At 42.9% G+C, this 23,617-nt stretch overlaps 1 protein-coding gene across 7 annotated transcripts in view; it reads left to right on the top strand.

Moving 5' to 3' along the window:
- Positions 1–23,617, top strand: part of TIAM2 (TIAM Rac1 associated GEF 2) — a 266,318-nt gene that overhangs the window by 69,752 nt on the left and 172,949 nt on the right. For 3 of the 7 annotated variants that reach the window (XM_086708191.1, XM_086708193.1, XM_086708200.1), the window contains one exon: positions 5,874–6,000. The exons of the other annotated variants lie outside the window; for them this stretch is intronic. The gene's annotated coding sequence lies outside the window, so the exon portion shown is untranslated. The remainder of the gene's footprint in view (positions 1–5,873; positions 6,001–23,617) is intronic. 7 annotated transcript variants of the gene reach the window in all.

The following is a 23,617-nucleotide window of genomic DNA, read 5'->3' on the forward strand; positions in this document are numbered from 1 at the left end:
ACGACCTCACTGGTCTTCACGTAGCTCTCAAACCTTGCGACTTTCCCAGCAAATCATTTGAGAAGCTGAGACGAAGGGGAAAGGTATGGGTACGGTGAGCTCTCGAGCAGCAGGTGTAGAAGGCTTGCCGCATGGAAAGGTGATGAAACCGCGTCCGGCTTGCTGTGTGGACCGTGTGCCTATCTGGTTCTTGAAGAGCTGCTTTACGTCACCGCTGATGTAGTACACTGACAATGTGATAGATTTTAAACAACCAGGTTCTTAGCAAATGGTTCTTAAACAACCAGGACGCCTGAGCTGTGTTCGCACAGCTCCCGGCTCGGGGTGGGGGGGGAACGTGGCTCGGGGCGTGGCGGGAGCCGTCCAGCGTGTGTCCTTGTCAAGTCCCTTGAGTTATGAGAAGTTAAAGCTTGCTGAAGTTAGAGTATGGTTACCGCTTAAATACAGGCTCCTGTTGCAGAATGTTAGAGCTGATGATGGTTTTTAGTAAAGCATTATTACCGGGCTTACTTGTGTCGTGTTCCGGCTTTGGTTTGGGCCGGGATGTGTATGAAGTGGATTCGTTTTCGTGTCCGTCTTAGGTTTCCTCGTTTCTGGCTTCTGTGTCGAAAAGTGGTTTTTCAAACTAGGGCATTGGGAGAGAAGGAGGAACCCGGTTCTGTTCTATTTTTTTTTTTTTTTCTTTTTTCAGTTTCCTGGCCAATGATTTTACTTCATCTTGAAATCTGCAATCCTTTCCTCTTTGTTCCAGGTGTCTAAATTTGACTTGGACTTACTTCCAGCCACTTCAGGAAGTCGAATTTGGAGGAAAATCTGAGCCGGGTCGGGGGAAAGGGGGTGTGTGCATCTCAGCTATCAGTGCTTCCTGGATCTGGCACCTGACTCTTTAAGCCACATCTCAGCCTGAAGTGAAATCCGAGGTGCCAAACTGCCAAGATGCAGATTGTTGGGGGGGCGGGCTTGGTGTGAGGGGGCCTTTATGATTTGAAGCAAATGAGTTCTTCAGGAAATTTACATGTTATTAGCCAAGAGACAGCTTTCCCTGTTGTGTTGAGCTGCTTCTGCGTGTTCTGTGAACGGTCTCCAGTGCAGGTTAGAGCCGTAGCACATCCGCGCGTTCTCTGCTGCTCTCGCAGCCGTGAGGTGTGGGGCGACGTCCCCTCCTGAACCCGGCTGCTCACGCGAAATGGTCTTAGGTGGCCGAGCAGAGATGAAGAGATACCGGAAATTGCCTGTAGCAGAAGTTACCCATCATCCCTTGGAGGCTTCTCTGCTGGAGAAGGTTCTTATTTCTGTGTATACTCAGCAGTAATGAGATGTAGCAGAGCCCCTGGCGCACACTAAGTGGGTTTGTGGTTTTGTTCCTCATGTTTCAAAGTCCTGATCATACGAGCAGCCTCGCTTACCTGCTCCCTGAGCCACTCGCTGAGCTGCGGATTGTTGGTTTGTACGTGGTGTCTCTCTGGCCCTTGCTTTTCCTCCTCTGAGAAACGAAGACGTGGAAGAAAGTATTCTGCAACGAAGACGTGAGCAGCTTCGTCATCAGTGGCACCATCACCTCGTTGACCTTGTAGGAGCCCGCTGGTGCCAGGGGCTCTGCCAGCGGAGATGGGCTCTGCCATCAACATGTTCTTTAACTCTGAGCGCTCCAGAACGGGTCCCCTCCCGATCTGCAGAGAAGGATGTGGGCTTGGAGAAATGAGGAGCTAAGCCCTAAGAGCTGGGTTTTGACCTGGTCTGATTTGGGTCTTGACCTGGTCTGATTCCAAAGCCCTCAATCGCTGGGCTGCCCCATGCTGTTACCTACAGCTTCGTGGTTCTGGAAGAGAACTTCCCGCCGCTCAGTAGGAGGTTAAGTAATCGAGGAACAAAAGTGGATTCTACATTTGCTTTCTGAGAATTCTTTTTTTTTTTAATTTTATTTTTTATTTCTTAAAATTTACATCCAAATTAGTTAGCATATAGTCCAACAATGATTTCAGGAATAGATTCCTTAGTGCCCCTTTCCCATTTAGCCCATCCCCCCTCCCACAACCCCTCCTGTAACCCTCAGTTTGTTCTCCATATTTATGAGTCTCTTCTGTTTTGTCCCCCTCCCTGTTTTTATATTATTTTTGTTTCCCTTCCCTTATGTTCATTTGTTTTGTCTCTTGAAAGTCCTCATATGAGTGAAGTCATGTGATCTTTGTCTTTCTCTGAGTGACTGACTTCACTTAGCGTAATACCCTCCAGTTCCATCCACGTAGTTGCAAATGGCAAGATTTCATTCTTTTTGATTGCCGAGTAATACTCCATTGTATATATATACCACTTCTTTATCTATTCATCCATCGATGGACATTTGGGCTGTTTCCCTACTTTGGCTGTTGTCGATAGTCTTGCTATAAACGTGGGGGTGCATGTGTCCCTTCGAAACAGCACACCTGTATCCCATGGATAAATGCCTCGTAGGGCAATTGCTGGGCTGTAGGATAGTTCTATTTTTAGTTTTTTGAGGAACCTCCATACTGTTTTGCAGAGTGGCTGCACCAGCTTGCATTCCCATGCTTTCTGAGAATTCTAAGCCATCTAGAATAACTGCTTTTCTAACTGTAAGGTTTAAGCACCAATATTTGAACCAGAGATTAGAAGAGCTAACAGAAATGAAACATGACGTAATTTAAAAAATCTTACAGAATTTGCAGACCACAAATTTCCTGGAAGAAGTTGTGCATTTTTTTCTGAGAGTGTCATGAAAACTGGGCTTAGGAATTGTCTTCTGGTGGCAGTTGGGCAAGTTATCTTTGATTATTTTCATAGTTTTGCTTTATAGGAAAAGAAGGTCCTCTTCCTAAATTGTTCTATTTAGGTCTTCAAGGGTGGATCCTGTGCGTTTGCTATTACAGTAGACTGAAACCTATATATAGGGACACTCAAATGTGGTGTGAATCCACGTCTTTAAAAAAAGAAAGCAATTACTGTGTTTGAAAGCCAGGCTATAAAAAGTAAGTGAACTCATAGGAGAGCCAAGATGGGATTTCATTTTACCAAGCAAATGGCCCTGACTTTCTTTTTGCTTTTGTGTCCTGCAGGGGCAGAGTGGAGACTGCACATGTTTCAGAAATAGGATGGTAGTCGTTCATATGTGTCAGCACTTGTCATACGTGGATTAAGAGACCTATCTGGAAGAAGGAAGTGTGCAGACACTCCTCTTGTACTTTGTTAAATGTCATTTTAGTTATCTAGTATCCCACAGAACCTGTTTTTTTTTAAGGAGTTTATTTAATGTGTACTCCTACCCATCATAATATATATTTTTTAGTGTTTGTTTATTTTGAGAGAGAGAGAGCACAAGGGGGGTGGAGGGGGAAGAGAGAGAGAGGGAGACCCAGAATCCAAAGCAGGCTCCAGGCTCCGAACTGTCAGCACAGAGCCGACGCGGGGCGGGAACTCACGAACTGCAAGATCATGACCTGAGCCGAAGTCAGGTGCTTAACCAACTGAGCCACCCAGGCTCCCCCGTAATATTTTTTAAAATATTTTTTAATATTTTATTTATTTTTGAGAGAGAGAGAATGAATGAATGAATGAATCAATCAATCAATCAATCGGTCAATCCCAAGCAGGCTCCACGCCAGTAGCCTGGAGCCCAGTGCAGGGCTCGAACCCATGAACCGTGAGATCATGACCTGAGCCGAAACCCAAGAGTGAAACGCCCAACTGACTGAGCCACCCGGGTGCCCCTAAAAAATGTATTTTCAATCCACATACACGAATGCTGTGAGCACTTTCCCTCCCCTCCTCTCACTGCTCCCCCCATTGCCAAAGAACAGAAGGGAAGGAAAAGGAACCTTCTGAAAAGTACTTAGATCTTTCGGTATTGAGTGGCTGGATGCAAGCCTCTTGCGATTCTGAGACCTCAGAACCCTGAACGTTAATTGGTCTCTATACATTTCTTCGTAGTCCTGTCTCAGAAATGCAGTAGGCTTCTTTAACCATTCTGCCTTCTCAGAGGTGCCGTGTAACCCTGCTGGAGGCCTGATAATGACAGGTTGGTTTCTCTGTGGAAACACAAAACAGCTTCCATCCAGACATTTGGCTTTGTCTTCTGAAAGTGCTGCATCGCTTTGGTTAGATACTGGATAAAAAAGGACTTCTAATGGGAGGAATATTTAAGACCCGGGAAAGCTGTCACGTCATGAAATGCTAACCAGTATTCCCCTTAGGGACAGATTCAGAATTTCACATGATAACAATCTTTGTTTACTCCTCAGCAAATACAAATGATCTTGGCATCATTTCTGACGTGCTTTCCCCAAGTTCTTCCCAAGGTTCCCATTAAGAATCATCCTTTTGCGATGGGAATTCAGAGTTCCTCACTCCCCGCCCCCCCCATCGCCCGTCACCATGGGGGTAGCATGTTTTCATGGTAAGCAATTACTTTTCTTTGCCAAACTCACTGTGGTCACTCGTCGCGTTCTGAAGGGAATAGACCATTGCAGAACACTCAGTGGGGAGTGGAAATGTTTTTGTAACAAAGAGGCTGCACGCTAGAGGTGGACGTAGTCAAGCAGGGCCTGGCAGACTCAGAGGGGCTGACTCATCCGTGACTCACATGACAGCCTGTGTGGCCCTGTGGCCCTGGTGCCAGCCTCTGTGAGTAGAGAGGCGGTGTCTCGGCTCTCCCATGAGAACTTCAAAGTTGAAATAATCTGACTCTGATTTTGGCTTCGTCCAAATGTGGGCTCACCCTTTGTTAGGGACTTGGTGAGAAGCTATAGAAACTCACACACACTCCTTGGCTTTGGCAGCCTGTGTGATTTAGGAGAGACTGGAGCCCCTGGTTTCGCACACCGTGAAAGCGTACGACAGAGCAGTGGGCTGGGAAGAGAGAAACTTGATGAGACACCAGTTGTTACCGTGCTGATCTTTCCTCTACTTACTGGGAATGCCACGTTTATCATATTCTAAATTTCCGTGTAACTTGTATCTCTTTCTGGACTCTGATGGTTTGCTACTAAACAGAAATATTCAAAATTACCATAACTTTACAGGATATTTTGCATTCGATGGGGCAGATACTCCCTTGTTGATGTATATGTATATTTTTCTCAGAATACTTCCTCTTGGCTACTCTACAAAGTTATTCTTCTAGATCCACTTTATTTATTTATTTATTTATTTATTTATTTATTTATTTATTTATTTAATGTTTATTTTTGACAGAGAGAGAGAGAGAGACAGAGCATGAGTGGGGAAGGGGCAGAGAGAGAGACACACACAGAATCTGAAACAGGCTCCAGGCTCTGAGCTGTCAGCACAGAGCCCGATGTGGGGCTCGAACTCACAGACCGCGAGATCATGACCTGAGCCGAAGTCAGATGCTCAACCGACTGAGCCACCCAGGCACCCCTAGATCCACTTTAGAAGCAGCCTATCACATTGTTCTAAAAATCAATTTGGGATTGCAGTGAATGTGTGCTAATTTAAGGAGAACTGACCTGTTGATTTGAATCTTTCTATCAAGGAATGTAGAATATTTCAGTGGGGTTTTTTTTTTTTTAGGTCTTTTTATGCCTTTCAGTAAAAGTTTTATAGTTTTTAAATATAAATATACGTTGTTACTCTCTTCCTAGGTTTTTTTTTAGTAATTTTTGCAGGTGTTAAAGGATTTTTCACTCAGTTTTTAAGTGGTTTTATCACTAATGTGTAGAAGCCTACTCACTTTGTATATTCATTACATGGTCCCCTTACTGAACTTGGTTAATAATTCCAGCAGATTTTCAGTTGACTGTCTTTGATTTTCTAAGTTGATATTCTGTCCATTAAAGGAGGAACAATATTCATTCCTCATTTCTTGTTTTTTTTTTTTTTTTTTAATTTATTTTTGACAGAGACAGAACAGGGGAGGGGCAGAGAGTGAGGGAGACAGGGATTGAAGCAGGCTCTGTGTTGACGACTGACTCAGCCACCCAAGCGGCCCCCTCATTTCTTGATTATTGCATTAGGATTCCTGAAATGGTAAGCTTTCCAGCTTTTTCTGTGTACTCAGAAACTTTGTGAAATAGGGATTTGCTGTTCTTTGTAAGTTTCGTAGTTTGTCACCCATAGAAACAGGTAGGCTTGAAATGGTTTCCATATTACTTTCTCATAACTTTCCTTTTATTTTCTTTTTATTATTTCTTAAACTTTTTTTAATGTTTATTTATTTTGAGAGAGAGACAGACAGACAGGTTGTAAGTGGGGGAGGGACAGAGAGAGGGAGACCCAGAATCCGAAGCAGGCTCCAGGCTCCTAGCTGTCAGCACAGAGCCTGATGCGGGGATCGAACCCACAAACCGTGAGATCATGACCTGAGCTGAAGTTGGATGCTTAACTGACCGAGCCACCCAGGCACCCCCTTTTTATTTTATTTTAGAGAATGTGAGCGAGGGGGAGAGGAGGAGAGGGGGAGGGAGGGAGGGAGGGAGGGAGAGAGAGAGAGAGAGAGAGAGAGAGAGAGAGAGAGAGAGAGAGAACCTTAAGCAGTCTTCCCACCCCTTGTGGAGCCTGACACAGGGCTTGATCCCATGACCTTGGGATCATGACCTGAGCAGAAACCAAGAGTTGGATGTTCAACAGACTGAGCCACCCAGGCACTCCACTTCATGATAACTTTCTGAAAGCGTGACAGCTGGCAGCTGGAGGGATGATCAAACATGAGAGGTGAGGTAGGGAGATTGGCTGGAATCCCCAAGGAAAGAGGATGAGCCCCTGGTACAAGACCATCCTTGAATATCCTTATTTCTTGTAAAAAGGAAAACACTTCATTCCTCAGATATCTCACAGCCAAGTTGTGATGAATCTTAGGGCCTTTTTCCTGGAAAACAAGGGAAGTGGCTTAGGGTGTCAGCGTTAAAACCGAACTTCCTTCTTGTGGTAAACTTGGTTTTGGAAGTCTTGTGATGGCTGCTTACGTTTTGTTACTGTGACCTGGAGGGATTAAGGTTGAGAAGCAGCACCAGCTGAGGATCCGACCACGGCTGGCTGCGAGAAGGAGTTAGCTGCCGATCTCTGCTTTTATTCCGATTCCAGATCGCAAGCCTCCTGGTCCTGTTCACCCCACTGCTGAGGGGCTGTCTGCTTAGGTGTTTGGTCCCACTGCGGGGGAATGCTCACCACCCCTTGTGTGCTTGTGGAAGACTGTTTTTTGCTAATTTCCCTCACTTCTGTGCAGTAAATCTTGGAAGAAAGCTATTTTCCTATAAGGGGGGACATTAGATTTCGGATTCTGTTGTTCGCTATTAGTAACTTTTGGTAAGTGCCCTGCCCTGAGCTTATGGCTCGACAAGGAAGCATCTGTGGTTCCAGATAATGAGATTAAGCCTCTCATTTTAGGGAGCTGACTGTGTTTAGATTAAGATCTTTACTGTCTCTTGCTAGAACACCTGAGGAATAACAGGTAAGAAAGTTTCTCGCACGGTAATGACGCCTTAATAGCCATAAAATTGTAAATTTGAGAATGCGTTCATGGATTTGGTAAAATGAGCTCCCATGAGGGTCTTTGTCCTCCCTGACTGTTATTATGTTTTTTGTTACATGTGGATGAGAATTTTCATGAAATGCCACCCACTTGGTATTCACAGGATACCTTCTAACACATTTAACTCTTTGACCAGTGTGCCGAAAATCCCAGTGTGAATGTGCACTTTCATAAATACTTCTCCTTGCTAATTAGCTGATTAAAAGTGTGACTTAATTGTCCAGTTATTTTGTTTTTGTAAGGCTAAATATATATATGCATCTGTATGTGTTAGGTATCAGAGTTAGTCTAGTCAAATCCAAGCGAGCCTTTGTAAGTGATTGAGTCACCATTGCTGATATTTTTTTAAGTAGGCTCTGTGCCCAATGTGGGGCTTGAACTCACGACCCCAGGATCAAGTGTTGCATGGTTTACCGACTGAGCCAGCCAGGCGCCCCTGTTGCTGATATCGTAAATAATTTTTTCCTATTTTGTAGTTTGTCCCCAGCTTTTTTTTTTTTAAATTTTTTAAAATATTTATTTTTGAGAGAGAGCACAAACAGGGGAGGAACAAGAGAGAGGGAGATGCAGAGTCTGAAGCAGGCTCCAGGCTCCCAGCTGTCAGCACAGAGTCCAATGGCGGGGCTCGAACTCACGAACTGTGAGATCATGACCTGAGCTGAAGTCAGACACTTAACTGACTGAGCCACCCAGGTGCCCCAGTTTTTTTTTTTTTTTTCCATAAAGATTATTTTAAGTAATCTCTACAGCCTGTGTGGAGCTTGAATTTATAATCCTGAGATCACTGACTGAGCCAGCCAGGCAACCCTCCAGGTTTTTTTGTTTTTTTTTTCCTCTTTTTTTAGTTTTCTCAGATTATAAGAAAAGGTGGTTCATCTGGGTATTGTGACTTTCATGTAAAACTGAACAGACTGCCAATCCTGTATTCAAATAAAAGGAACTAAATGTATCAGATTTCTGAGTCATTGACTTAATGATTGAAACATAATATTACTGGGGATCCTGGGTGGCTCAATCGGTTAAACGTCTGACTCCTGGTTTTGGCTCAGATGACGTCTCATGGTTTTGTGAGTTCAAGCCCTGCATTGGGCTGTGCTGATAGCACGGAGCCTGCTTGGGATTCTCTCTCTCCCTCTCTCTCTCTCTCTCTGTCCCTCCGCCACTTGCACTCTCTCAAAATAAACTTAAAAAAAATTAAAAAAAAAAAAACCCTCCATAGCATTACTCATTTCAATGATCTTACTCTTCTCACTTACGGGTAGAATCAAGAATAAAGAAAACTCCTAGGACTGAATATCATGTTGTATCTTGAATTTGAGGGATCTATGAAAAGTTGCTTAAATTCATATTTGGAAGGTGTCTAGAGTGAACCCAGGGGCGATTCATTGAGGTAGAAAATTCACTGTTCCCATAAATACCAGAGGAGATAGACGAGCCTCTCAAAATACCAAATATACGTCATCGCATATAGAAAAGAAAATGCTCAATTTTGCACATTTGTTGGAAAGTTTGCACCAGTGCGAGAAGGGAAATTGTTTAGGTTGAAGAGGATAAGCCATTTTGCCAGAATGGTTTCTTTACTGTTTCTGTGTGTTTGCTTCTTGTACACGCACATGTCTTCAGCCTGTGTGAACCTGTCGTTCTGTGAACAACAATTACAGCTTGGAAAGATGAGTGGTGACCCTTTCCCTACCACCCACTCACCGTGCGGTGCATGGACTGGACCACTCAGTGGGTTTACATTTGAAAAATACAGATGCTGCTAGGAATCTGTGTCCTGTGTGGTATTAACCGTTAAATCCCTGCCCACACAGAGACAAAATTAAATAGAGAATTGAGGCATCTCCAAAATAATTCAGGGAAAATTCTCTGAGGGCAATTAGGGTTTGTTTTCTTCGTCCTGTTCTTTTGTACTCTGTGCCTCTTGAGGATGCAGGCGACATTTTTTTTTTTTTTTTTTGGTACGGTGTACTTTATTGATGGTACATGACAAGGTAGGGCTCCCCAAGCCCCTCTCCTTCTTCAAGGGGTTTGGGATGGGAACTGTGTGGAGATTGGGAGATTCTCAGTGTGTTGGGGGAAGGGGGACAAGACTCCTCAGTAGCTGAGGGCCTCTCTCTCCCTCTTGCCGTCGCTGGGGCTAGTGGTCCAGGGGGCTCTTAGAGGCAGTGTGGACCATAAGGTCCACCACGTGGTTGCTATAGCCAAATTCACTGTTACAGCAGGAAATGAACTTGATAAAGTGGTCATTGAGGGCAATGCCAGCCCCAGCATTGAAGGTGGAAGAGTGGGTGTCACCGTTAAAGTTTCAGGAGACAACGTGGTCCTCAGTGTAGCCCAGGATGTCCTTAAGGGGGCCCTCCTATGCCTGCTTCACCACCTTCTTAATGCCATCATATTTCGCACCTTTGTCTAGGCAGTAGGTCAGATCCATGTCTGACCTTTTGGGTGTGGGGACATGGAAGGCCATGCCAGTGAGCTTCCCATTCGGCTTGGGGGTGACCTTGCCTATTGCCTTGTCACTGCCAGTAGGAGCAGGGATGATGTTCTGGGAAGCTCCTCGGCCATCATGTCACAGCTTCCCAGAGGGGCCGTCCATGGTCTTCTGGGTGGCAGTGGATGGTATGGACTGTGGCTGTGAGTCCATCCACGATGCCAAGGTTGTCATAGGTGACCTTGGCCGGAGGGGCCAAGCGATTGGTGGTACAGGAGGGATTACCGACAATGTTGAGGAAGTTACCATAGTTCTCATGGTTCACACCCATCACAAACATTGGGCATTCGCAGAAGGGGCGGAAATGATGATCCTCTTGACCCTACTCTTCAAGTGAGCCCTAGCCTTCTCCCTGGTGGCAAAGACCTCCATGGACTCCACAACCCAGCACTGGCATCACCCCTTTTGATGTTGGTGGGATCTTGTTCCTGGGAGATAAAGATGGGCTTTCCATTGATGACAAGTTTCCCCATTCTCAGCCTTGACTATACCATTGAATTTTCTGTGGATGGAATCATATTGGAACATGTAGACCCTATAACAGAGGTCAGTGAAGGGGTCTCTGACAGTTACAGTATCTACTTTGCCAGCGTTAAAAGCAGCCCTGGTGACCAGATGCCAAATATGGCCAAATCCATTTACTCCGACCTTCACCATCATGTCTTGGGGACATGGCTGGCACTGCCCCAGAAGATGCAGCTGTCTGTCAAATGGGGAGGAGTAGAGACCCAGGAGACTTGTTTTTTTTTTTTTTTTTTTTTTTTTTTTTAACATTTTTGCTGTATATAGACTAAAATAATTTTGGTCTAATATTTTCTGTCTATAAATAGACAACAGCTATGTGTTAACTTATTATAGTTTGAGATTCCAGGACCATAGCTCATTTGCGTTTTCTATCTTTGTTGGCCATGATGGTGCCTTCCATATGTGACTACTATGTTGTACATTAAACATGTCTGGTCAAACTGGTTTTGATTTTCCTTGTTCTCAGGTCTTATGGTTTTCTTTCTGGATGTTGGAAATAGGTTAATACAGCTGGGTCCCATTTTGTGTACTTGCATATTTATTGCCATAATGATGGTCTTGGAACCTCTGCATCCTTGCCTCAGCCCTTTTGGAAGGTAGCCCTGAGAGACTAAGTTTTGTGTTGTTACCACTGGGCCACTTCTGTGGTCTTTTAGGAGCCATGGCTAAGTTTTATACTCTTGATTCCTGGAGGGCAGCTGGCTTCTTTCTCCCAGGCAGCAGTGAAAAAGATTAATCTTATGATTTTGAGCAATATTATTTATGGTCTATAATATCTTTGGTTTAAAAATATCTATTTTATGATATTCCCTAATCTTATAATTGGTATAGCCCTTTGGTTCTGAAATCCAGAGTAGAAACAAAGCAAGTGTTTTATGTTTAAAAATAACAAAGAAGTTTTAGAAAGACTTAGCTTCTTATTTAATATTTTTTTAATGCTTATTTATTTTTGAGAGAGAGAGACCAAGTGCGAGCAGGGGAGGGGCAGAGAGAGACACATAATCCGAAGCAGGCTCCAGGATCTGAGCTGTCAGCACAGAGACTGATGCAGGGCTTGAAGCCACGAACCACGAGATCATGACCTGAGCCGAAGTTGGATGCTCAACTGACTGAGCCACCCAGGCAACCCGACTTCGTTTCTTATTTAAAAGAGAAATATGCCAGATATGAATTACACTCAGAACAAGAAATTTTGCCCAAGATATAGTTCTCATGTGCATCTTTCTTAGAGCAGCTCTGTTTCCTTGAACACTCTTGTCTCTTTTCCTTGAAGTATCTGCTGCCATTGGCTTCTAGCCTAGCCCCTTTCTCTTGGCTTTCTTCTTTCTTTGCTCATCATTCGTTTCCTGTTGCCCTTTAGATTCTCTTCCCACTGTCAGAAGATGATGTTCTCTTTAGGGAACCATCCTGGGTCCTCTTTATCCTCTTAAGATAATGCTGTGTTTGCCCCTGCCTTCAACTACCATTCATACATGCCCATTTCTGCCCAGTTAATACACCTCTAGTTGGAACCTCTTTTGTGAGTCCAGAGTTGTTAGCTTCCAATTGGACATTTTCATTTGGATGTTTGCTGTATTCTTGCAACTGAGTGAATCAAAAAAAATGAAAAGCTTTTACCAGTTGCTTCTTCATGGAGCTTTTGGCTCAAAGCATATGACAGTCTGTGTGTCCCATGTTTGAATCCTGGCTAGGTTAGTTAACCAATTTTTCCTGCCTTATTGCATTGGCTAGTACCTCCAAGACAATGTTCGTTTGCTCCTGGTCTTAGGTAGGAAATACTCGGTCTTCACCATTTTAAATATAATGTTAGTTGTAAATGTTTTTTATAGATACTCTTTTATATGAAGATTTTAAGTTTAGAACAAAGTTTAGAACATTTTTATTAGCTAATTGTAAATATTTTTATTTATTTTATTTTTATTAATTTTTAATGTTTATTTTTGAGAGAGAGAGAGAGAGACAGACGGAGAGAGAGGGCACGAACAGGGGAGGGGCATAGAGAGATGGAGACAGAGGATCCAAGGAGGCTCCACACTGTCAGGGCAGAACCTGATGTAGGGCTCAAACTCACAAAGCCTGAGATCTTGAACTGAGCTGAAGTTGGGTGCTTAACTGACTGAGCCACCCAGGTGCCCCTAATTATAAATATTTTTAATGTTTAGAGGATCCTTACTGAAAATAAGCAAAATAAAAGTCCATCTTAAATAAATATTTTTTAAAAATTGTCTTATTTATTTATTTATTAAAAATGTTATTTTGAGAGAAAGAGAGAGAATGCACATGATGAGACTAGCAGAGAGAGAGAGGGAGAGAGAGAGAGAATCTCAAGCAGGTTCTGTGCTCAGCATGGAGCCGGACATAGGGCTTGATTTCACAACTGTGAGATCATGACGTGGGCCGAAATCAAGAATTGGGCACTTAACTGACTGAGCCACCCAGGTGCCCCTATTTACTTATTTTTTAAAGTAATCTGTACACCCAACACGGGCCTCAAACTCATGACCCTGAGATCAAGAGTTAGATGTTCTACCAGCTAAGCCAGCGGGGTGCCTCTACGTTAAGTAAATTTAGGGAAATATAAAATTTTAAGTCAGTGAAACTTGAAGGGGTCAAAGAAACTTTCATAGCTGAAGAGAAAAAGGTAGAGATCTGGTTTGGAGGAAATGAGCCTATTATTTTGTTTAATCATGGTAGGTACTAATTTCTCATTTGCTGGATGGGTATGTAAACGGTAATTTAATTTTCTAACTTTTTATTTTTGGCATTAAACCTTATTTTCCTGTGTTTAAATAAATCAGACTCAGAATAATTTTGGAGTTTTGCAGATACCCTGTTATGTGTGTGTGTGTGTGTGTGTGTGTGTGTGTGTATAGGAGAGAGAGAGAGGGAGAGAAAGAGATGACCATCATCACTGGAACTGTAAGGCCTAAGCGATTGTATTTAGCCTCTTGTAAGGAATTGTATTTAGCCTCTTTTTTCCTCCATTAAGAAAACTAAACCTGGTTTAGTCCCAAAGGAGGCCTCTAGAAAAGTCTGGAAATTCTTATACTTATCAGAATCATGTTAAAACACTATGAATCTTTTGAATACAAATGACCATCAGTGGACCATGATTATGGGACAGAGTCATACACACAGTCCTTGCTTAACTGAAGTAAAAGCCTCCTGGAAGGTTATGATGGTATACGTATATACATATATACATATATATATATACACACACACACACACACACACATATACATATATATACACATATACACACACATATATATAAGATGTATATAATGTATAATACTAATATATAATATATGTTAATATAACATATTTATATATAATATATATTTTTTCCTTCTTAGGCAAGACTCTATATTATATATATTATATATAATATATAGTTAGTATATAATATATATATTATAGTACATCCAATGTGGGGCTCCAACTCCTGACCCTGAGATTAAGAATTGCACGCTGTAGCCAGTCAGGCATCCCAGTATGAAAAGTTCTAGAATTTTTAGAATTAAACATCTTTAAATTTAGAAATTTTACTTTTCCTAGGATTTGGAACTTCCATTCGATGCTTCACTAACAATAGTTGATCCATCTTTTGGTAAATCTGGGCAGGTTGAAGAAAGAGTAACTGTATACAATGTGCATCATTTAGGTCTTTTTGGTGGAAAGTTCAAGGAGACGATGGATTAGAATTTTAAAGATGCCCTAGCACATAGTAGGCACTCAGCAAATATTTGTTGGCCAATGTTGAATGAAAAAGAGAGGTGGGGGAGGGGGAGATATGTTGAAATATGTTATTTACTCTTCTTTTTTTCCATGAGAAGTGAGTTGATCTCAATGTCCCTATTAGCTCTAAAATTCTTAGAGGTCAGAAATCTAAAATTAGTAGTTGTTAAGTTCAGGGCTTTATTCTGAGAGATTTGCCTTCTTCCTTAGGCAAGCCTCTCTAGAACTCTCTCAGTTCCTCTTCACCTAATTGTTACTTCACGGTTTTTCTGTTGTTTGGAACTTTCTTCCAAGCTTCATGATAATCCAGGGTAGCATACTGGAAGGAGTTAGACCTGATTCAAATCTTTTCTCCATGAATTATTTATGCGTGTATGCCCTTTAATACGTTTAATGAGCCTCCACTTTCCCTTCTGTAAAATAGGGGCAGTAAAATACTCCCCTCAAATTTAGTTGTGTGCCTTAAATGAATGAATTGCTTGTCACCATACCTGGCATATGTTGGGTCCTAAGTAAACTAGAAATTACCATTTTTTCCCCCTTAGTCTGATAGTTCTGCAGTTATCTCTCCAATGACTAAGACTTTAAAATCTCTGTTGTCCTGAATAGCTCACTCCCATTACCCACAGCTAAATGATTTTTCCCCTGATGCTGTTGGTCAGCGTGAATAATTTTCACTGTGTTCCTCAGAGTTTCTGGCTGAGTCCTTACTGTTTTCTGTATCCATTGCTGTTCTGAATCCTTATCTGAAGCTATGGCTGGCTGGATCTTTGTTCTCTATCCTGTTTTTGTACTATCTAGCCGACCATATGGAATTCTTTGTTTCTGCATTTTCACCGTTAAGAAGTAAAGAGGCTGTCTTTTTCTCCTGTCATGGGAGAAAGTGAGCTTGATTTGAAGAATTTTCTCCTTTGAGGTTTGCTAAGTATTAAAAAAAAATCTCTTTACAGAAGTATAAAGAGCACAAGTCATGCTGGGAGCTTGGTGAATTTTCCCAACGGAAACATACCCGTGTAGTAAGGATCCTAGTAAATTTAAGGGAAGTCTCTAACTGCTCCAAGGTTGATTAAGCCTTCTTGCCCTCGTCATCCTGCAGATTACCCACCTGTTGTGCGAGGCATTTCAGCTCCCTCGTGCCCTCTGACCCACCATCTGCCAGCTGGTTTTGTGTGGACTGGGTTTTGCCGGCCCCGCCCTCCCTCTCTTTTCCCTGCGATGGGAAGTGGGGGGTTAAAGAGACTGACACTTTGTTCTTGATGCCACATGCATTCGAGGAGACGGCTTAGAGAGAAGGCCGTGTTTCCACTTCCCCTTAACTGGTCTTCCTTTGTGGCCAGCAGAGGTGGGATGCAAAATGCAGAGAACTTGCTGAGCGAACACTGCGTGTTTCCTTTGCTTTTTTCTGTCTGTTCAACAAAGCATTGAAGATGTTGAGTAAGACGATGCTGACTTAAGAAGTGAGTGTGAAAAAACCACTATGTTTATGATTAAAAAACTAAACATGGGGGATGCCTGGATGGCTTAGTCGGTTAAGTGTCCGGCTCTTGGTTTGGGCTCAGGTCATGATCTCACAGTTCATGAGATCAAGCCCATGTTAGTCTCTGTGCTAACTGTGTGGAGCCTGCTTGGGATTCTCTCTCCCTCTCGCTCTGCCCTGCCTTGCCTGTGCTCATGCTGTCTCTCTCTCTGTCTCTCTCTCAAAATATATAAACATGGAAAAAAAAAAAAGCTAAAACCTTTTTTTTTGAGAGAGAGAGAGTGAGAGAGAGCTCGAGCAGGGAGGGGCAGAGAGAGAAGAAGACAGAATCTCAAGCAGGCTCCACGCTGAGTGCAGAGCCTGATGAGGGGCTTGATCCCACGACCCTGTGATCATGACCTGAGCTGAAATCACGAGTCAGATGCTCAACTGGCTGAGCCACCCAGGTGCCCCGAAAAAAATTAAAGTTAGACTTTAAAAAAAAAAATTTTTTTTTAAATGTTTATTTATTTTTGAGAGAGACAGAGACAGAATGCGAGTGGGTTGGGACAGAGAGAGAGGGAGACACAGAATCTGAAACAAGCTCCAGGCTCTGAGCTGTCAGCACAGAGCCTGACGCAGGGCTCGAACTCACGAGCTGCGAGATCATGACCTGAGCTGAAGTCGGACGCTCATCTGACCAAGGCACCCCTAAGTTAGACTTTTTAAAAATTTTTTTTTCAACATTTATTTATTTTTGGGACAGAGAGAGACAGAGCATGAACGGGGGAGGGGCAGAGAGAGAGAGGGAGACACAGAATCGGAAACAGGCTCCAGGCTCTGAGCCATCAGCCCAGAGCCTGACGCGGGGCTCGAACTCACGGACCGCGAGATCGTGACCTGGCTGAAGTCGGACGCTCAACCGACTGCACCACCCAGGCGCCCCAAAGTTAGACTTTTTAAAATGAGGAGCAAGTGTTATGAACAGTGGGTGAAAAGTTATATGGTCTATAGAGCAGAGGTTAGAAGGAGATGGACTTAAGTTGAGGCAGAGGGATTTAGGCTACATTGTGACTTCCTGTTGGAGAGGGCTCCGGAATACTGCAGGGTATGGTTTGCTGAGATTTTTTTATCCATCTCCTGGACAGATGGGGTAGTGCTTACGGTAGCCGTAGTCAGAGTTTGGAGTTGACCTTCCTTCAATTATAATTCTTTTGTTATTAAGTAGTTTCCTGAATATGATGAAAGATACCGGGACTTTCCACTGCCATTCATTCAATAGGAAGACATGGATTATATAGACATTCTGGTATAAATTAGAGATCTTTCAGAAGTGCTCTGCTAACTTTTTTCAGACCAAAGGCATGAGTTGACATCCCAGCTCTAGTACTTAGTGGTTGTGGGACCACAAATTGAGGATTGTTGCGAAGATGCGGGAGGTCATGTGTATGAAGGGCTTTGTAAATTGGGTGTGATGTCCTGTACCAGAGTGAGCGGTCACACTTCCAGTGGAATTTCTACCTGTGTATCAAGCTCACATCTGCTCTGCCTTCTCCTGCTTCCAGACCTCCTCGTCTCTGTGTGACTTTGGGCAGTTGGGCAGAATTCCCTTGTTTGTGTTTTGCTTGTTCTAGTTTTCAGTGCTGTCTCTCTCGATGAGTGATGCTGGTTGAGACGTTGGGGGAACTCTGGGAGTGGGGAGGTTTTGCATTATTTGAGAGTTAGGAAGCTTTCTGAGAAACTAGATTTAGAAAGGGATGCTAGAGGTAAAAGACGAAAATGGGGAAACAGAGTCAGGCCAGGTGTGGCGGGGTGTGGGGCAGGGCAGGGGTTTGGGCTGACCGCCATGGTGCTCCTGCACCAAACAGCACCCTGACCCCCGTAGGAAGGGGGCGAAAGGCCACCAGCCTCTCGCCGTCTGCATGGCCAGAGCCCTGCCTCAGGACAGGACATCAGCACGCTCCTCTCTGCCATGAGGGTACTGGTTCCAGGAGTGGATGGCCAGTTCCAACTCCAACTCCCATGACCTCCATTCCTCTTCCCCCTGTGAACTGGGTGTGGGGCCGTGGGCCTGAGATCCTGCCTTGGTTGCCATCTTCAGGAGATCTGGGCGGGATCTGTTGTGGGGATCTTTGCCGGGATGCCTGAACACGTTGCTTCCATCTTGGTAGATTATCAGATATTTTTTCAATAATATCATCTCATTGATAATGATCTCATTGATATTATCTCCTTTTGTGTCTTAAAATTTGCCCTTTAATAGAATCCTATTTTGTTGTTGTTGCTGGCTTTAACAACATAAGTTTACTTGCTCTCAGTTCTGGAGGTTGGAAATCCAAGATCGAGATGCCAGAAGGTTTGGTTTCACGTGAGGCCTCTCTGCTTGACTTGAGGACGGTCACCTCCTTGCTGCCTCCTCCCACAGTCATCTTCCATACAGGCACAGCCCTGGTGTCTCTGCGTGTATCCCAATCTCTTCATTCTGCCTCTTGTTTTTTTAAAATTTGAATCCAATTTTATTACGTTCAGTTCAGTTTTTTACAACATTCATAACAACATAAATTCAGTTCCACGTATTAAAGAATATTTTAGTCTACAATGGAAACTTAGAAACTGGAAGAAGTGTAAGCATTGTATCTTCATCAGTGTTAAGATAATCTTTAAAAGGGTAACTATATTAGTTACATGTTGTTGGGTAATAAATTACCCCAGCACTTGGAGGCTTAAAGCTTTAACAGTTACTCTCCCACACCTTCTGTAGGTCGGGAATCTGGGCCCAGCATAGACTGTGGCCCAGTGCCACAGGCTGCTGTCACTCTCGGAGTTCCCTAGGGGAGGACCTGCCTGGAAGCCCTGATAATTTCTGAATTGTTAGAGTTTCTGATAATTTCAGAATTGTCTGTCAAGTCATCTCTCTTTTGAAGAAATTGAAATGGTCTATTCTATTGAAATGGTCTATCCTGTTAGTCTCCTTAATGTGGGTCACTTGGCCACCCTCTCAGTGTTCTCATTCTATGCAATATGGATAGGCTGAGAATTTTCCAGTTCTTCAAGCTCTGGTTCTTTTTTTGCTTCAAAATCCCACATTTAAGTCCTTTTTCCCCCCTCCTCAAATTTTACTAGAAGCAATCAGGATGATCCAACCTGTATCTTCAACATTTTGTTAGAAGTTATTCAGCATATTCCAATTTCATCACTTCCAAGAAAACCTTCCAGAAAACATGGGAACACCAATGCAAGGCACCCAAATTGTTTGACTCTCCATAGCAAGGGTTGCCTTTCCCCTGGTTTTCAATAACCTTGTTTCCATCTGAGACCTCACCAGAATGACTCGACCATCCATATCTCTGCACTCTGTTCATGGTTACTTAAGCATTCTCTAAGAAAACGGAAGCTTTCTGTCGTGTTCCTTTCAGATTGGTTGTAACAAAATGCCATAGACTAAGTAGCTGATAAACCACAGAAATGTATTTCTCATACTTCTGGAGGCTGGACACCAAGATTAGGATGCTAGCAGTAGTCGGGGGAGGGCCCTTTTCCATGTGGCTAAGTTCTTGTATCTTCGCTTGGTGGGAGGGCTTAGCAAGCTCTCCGTGCTGTCTTCTATAAGGGCACTAATCTGATGCATGAGGGCTCCATTCTTGTGACCTAATCACCTTGCAAAAGTCCCACTTACTACTACCATCACTTGGCAGATTAGGGCTTCATGGTATGAATTTTTGGGGAGACACAAACATTTGGACCACACCACTTTCTATATAGTTCTTTTCTGAGTCCTCACCAGAATCATCCTTAATGGTCGTGTGGGATCTTTCTTGTATGCACCTTTAAACTCTTCCAGCCTCTACCTGTTACCCACTTCCAAAACCACTTCCATATGGTTAGGTGTTTGTGACAGCAGCCTCCCCGCTTCTCAGTCCCAATTTGTGTCTTAGTCTGTTCAGGCTGTTATAACAAAAGTACTGTACATTTTTTTGTCACAATTGTTAAACTGTATAATTTATAATTTTGTCAAACTCTTTGTTTAAGCATGGCGCAAACATTTCTCATAGTTCTGAAGGCTGAGAATTCCAAGATCAAAGCACCAGCAGGTTCCGGGAGAGCCTGTCCTGGATTATAGCAGTCTTCTCGCTGTGCTCTCCCCTGGCAGGAGGGAGAGGCCCCACAGAGCCCTCTTTCATAAGAGTGCCAATCCCATCCACGAGGGTTCCACCTTTACAAACTCTTCACCTGCCCAAACATCAACTCCTGGCATCATCACATTAGGGGTTAAGATCTCACCATACGAAGAGGGTGGGGTACTAACATTCAGTCCATAACAGATGGTCCTAAAAGGCCTTTGGGTTCTACTTTTTACCCTAAAGTGTTGCTGTTTGCTTAGCAGTCCTGTTCCTGGGCTTTGTGTTCATGTATTGGATGCACTAGGATAGCAGCATGTAGTGGCCGGGAACTGTCGCTCCCTAAATTCTACAGGGCTGGTTTGGATTCCATTTTCTCAGCTCTCTCTCTCTGTGATTTGCAGCAGAGTACTTTAGCTATATAAACCCCCAGGTTTTCTCATCCTTAAACAGTGTACTGATTTGTGTCCATAGTCTTATGGTGAGACTTAAATGGGACCATGTACGTAAAAAACATGGAGTACCCACTCATGGAACCCAATGAAATCCCAGTGCTCGTTAGCTTTTGTTGCAATTAGAGAAACAAAGACCTCTTCTTGAAGAATAAAATCAAACCCAGTTACCGTTTATAAGCAAGGTCAGTTCCTGCTTGCCCACTCCTGGATGTTTGCCCCTAACTTGCAGTGTATCTACTGTAAGTGGATTCAGCAAGCTGGAATGGACTGGCAGTCACGGGGCATCCGTGACACTGAGCAAGAAATGATGTGCCCCTGGGCAAAAAACTAGAAAATGTAGAAATGGCCAATAAGCATGTAAGAAAATGCTCAGTATCACTAATCACGTCAAACCACAGTGAAGTACCGCTTCACCCTTATCCGGATGGCTAGTCACCCCAAAACAAAAACCCATAAATTGTTGGCAAAGATGTGGAGAAATTGGAACCCTTCTGCACTGTTGGTTGGAATGTAAAATGAAGCAGTCGCTATGGAAAACAATATGGCGGTTTCTCAAAAAAATGAAGAATAGAATAACCATCGAATCCAATAATTCCACTTCTGGGTATTTACCCCAAAGAATTGAAAGCAGAGATTCAAACAAGTGTTTGTAGCATATTCAAAACAGCATTAATCACAGTGGCCAAAATGTGGAAGCAACCCAACTGTCCACAGACAGATGAATGGACATTTGTATAATACCAAATGTGGTATATACAGACAGTGGAATATTACTCAGCCTTAAAAAGGAAATTCTAGGGGCGCCTGGGTGGCTCAGTCGGTTGAGCATCTGACTTCAGCTCAGGTCACGATCTCACGGTTGGTGAGTTCGAGCCCCGCGTCAGGCTCTGGGCTGATGGCTCAGAGCCTGGAGCCTGCTTCCGATTCTGTGTCTCCCTCTCTCTCTGCCCCTCCCCCATTCATGCTCTGTCTCTGTCTCAAAAATAAATAAACATTAAAAAAAAAAAAAAAGAAATTCTGACACTTGCTGCAACATGGAGGAAACTTGAAGACCCTACGCTAAATGAAATAACCCATCACAGAACAATGTATGATCTCTCTTACACCGCTTACATGAGGTGGTTACAGTAGTCAAATTCATAGAGACAGAAAGTAGAATGGTAATTGCTAGGATCTGGGAGGAGGAGGAATGGAGAGTTAGTATTTACCAGGCATGGAGTTTCAGTTTTGTGAGATGAAATTGTTCTGGGGACGGAAGGTGTTGATGGCTGCACAGTGGTGTGGACGTTCTTAATGTCACTGGACTGGGCACTTAATAATGGCTAAAATGGCAATGTATTTACATATATTTTACCATAATTAAAAATAAATACCGTTTTTTAAGAGAGCTATTTCCCCCTGTACATGGTTTTTACCTTGGGGAATTAAATTAACATACACTGAGTTTTCAACTTAAGAGTACTGTTTTGGTCAGTCCTTCAAAAAAGTTTTGATGGCCAGAATTGTTTCTATCCTCTTCAGCAATAATCAAGTGCCTCCCTCACCCCCTTTTTTTCTGCTCTTCCCCCATCCTGAGTAGTAAGAAATTACTTGAAGTCTTGCCTGGGCCGTGTCTTGAAGACAAAATCCTGATGGCCGTGGTGGCATCTTGAGAATTCTGTTGCTTTCTTTGCCTCCCCTGACATTTTCAGAAGCTGTTGGATAATGAGGTAAAGGATATGAGAAATGGAATGTGGGGCAAGGGGAATCCAGATTTTATTGGACCTCAAGCGCATTGAATTTGGGATTCTCTTAAAAAGAAAACAAGAACTTCTTTTCTTCTAATAGAGTGCATGTTGTGGACACATTTTGGGGCCCTTCCCAGGGCCCTGAAGGACCCCTGAAGCTTAAGGTTTGTTAGTTTAATGTATCTTGTCTCTATTCCAAAAGGTGAGGTAGAATAAAGCAGGAACTGTGTATAGCAAACTACTTACTTCCTCTGAGTTTTATTCTCAGAAGCAAAAATATCTGGAAAAATGTGTTCCATTCAGAAGACTAACAAACAGCCGGGAAGCCCCTGAGGATAGAAGATGGTTTATGCAGTTTAAATTCACTCTAGTCCACGTTTAATTTAACCATTTTTCCAAACTGCAATTTGGCAATAATCTGTACTGTAATTTAGTATTACGAAGTGACTTACGACCAAAACCAATTAATTTTGAATTTCTCGCCCAGAGTGTCGCAGTATAAAATTTTAGAGGCATTTTCTGAGAAATTGTATGAAATTTCCATGATAATTATGACCTTGAGGTATTCCTGTGTCAAAGATGATGCACAATCTTCTCTTCTTTGTCTGGTAATTACTTTCTCATCCCCTCCCCCACCATTAGTCTTCATATCTGTTTCCTTACTTAGAAAAATACTTCATCAATCAGAGATTAGAATAATCTCATTACCTTTGAGAATTCCTCAGTGTCACTCAGGCCTTTGATGGAGCTGTTAGGGAGCCTTTGTCACTGATTGCATCGCTTAGTGACCAGATGGACTCATTGGGAGCAACTTGGAGAATGTCAGACAGGAAGACATTTAATGAGGCGTGACACATGTAAAGTAAGCAATAGCGGATTTCTGGTTTTCTTGTTGCTTTGTTTTGCCTCCAGTAATCACATAAATTCTTTTTTTTTTTTTTTTTTGCATGAAAAATGGAGCTTTCAGAAATAAAAATAATATCTGTTTACTCCATATCATGAAAATGGAGCAAAAAGCAAAGAATTAGACCACACGCTTTTTTGTAGCACAATTCATTATGAGGACAGAGCACGGTACTTGCAGTGCCCAGTAGGGTCCAGGCAGCTGCTGTTCAGACTTTTCAACTCGGCCAAATCCCCTACTTTTAAGATGTAGATTTCAGGGTCCAGATTGTCTATTGTTCAGATGCCAACTGGGCACTGGGCTGTATCTGCCAAACTCATTTTCACTTCGTCGTGGGCAAAACTAGAATTTGGATCCTAAATTAAAGGTGAAAGACAAGGTCTCTAAACCAATTAAATGCTATTATCACTCAAGTAGGGATTTTGTATGGTTTCGGGCCACTTGAATAACAGAAAATGATTGACAAACATTCAGTTTCTTTTTTTTTTTTTTTTCCCCAGAGGTTTTTGGGGAACCTTTATAAAACTTGTTTATGTTTATGGTGAATTGAGGCCACCTCTGCTTATTTTAGACTCTGGAAAGATGAGATCAAAAGGAATTCAAAATCTGTTCTTTTAAGTGTCGAAGCTATTTCCATTGGATGGGATTTAGCCAAATTATTTTTGGCTTGATCGGTGCTCCAAAGAAAAGAGGGTG

This window comes from Puma concolor, chromosome B2 (genome assembly GCF_028749965.1).
Source record: "Puma concolor isolate L17-30 chromosome B2, mPumCon1.1.hap2, whole genome shotgun sequence".
Lineage (NCBI taxonomy): Eukaryota > Metazoa > Chordata > Mammalia > Carnivora > Felidae > Puma > Puma concolor.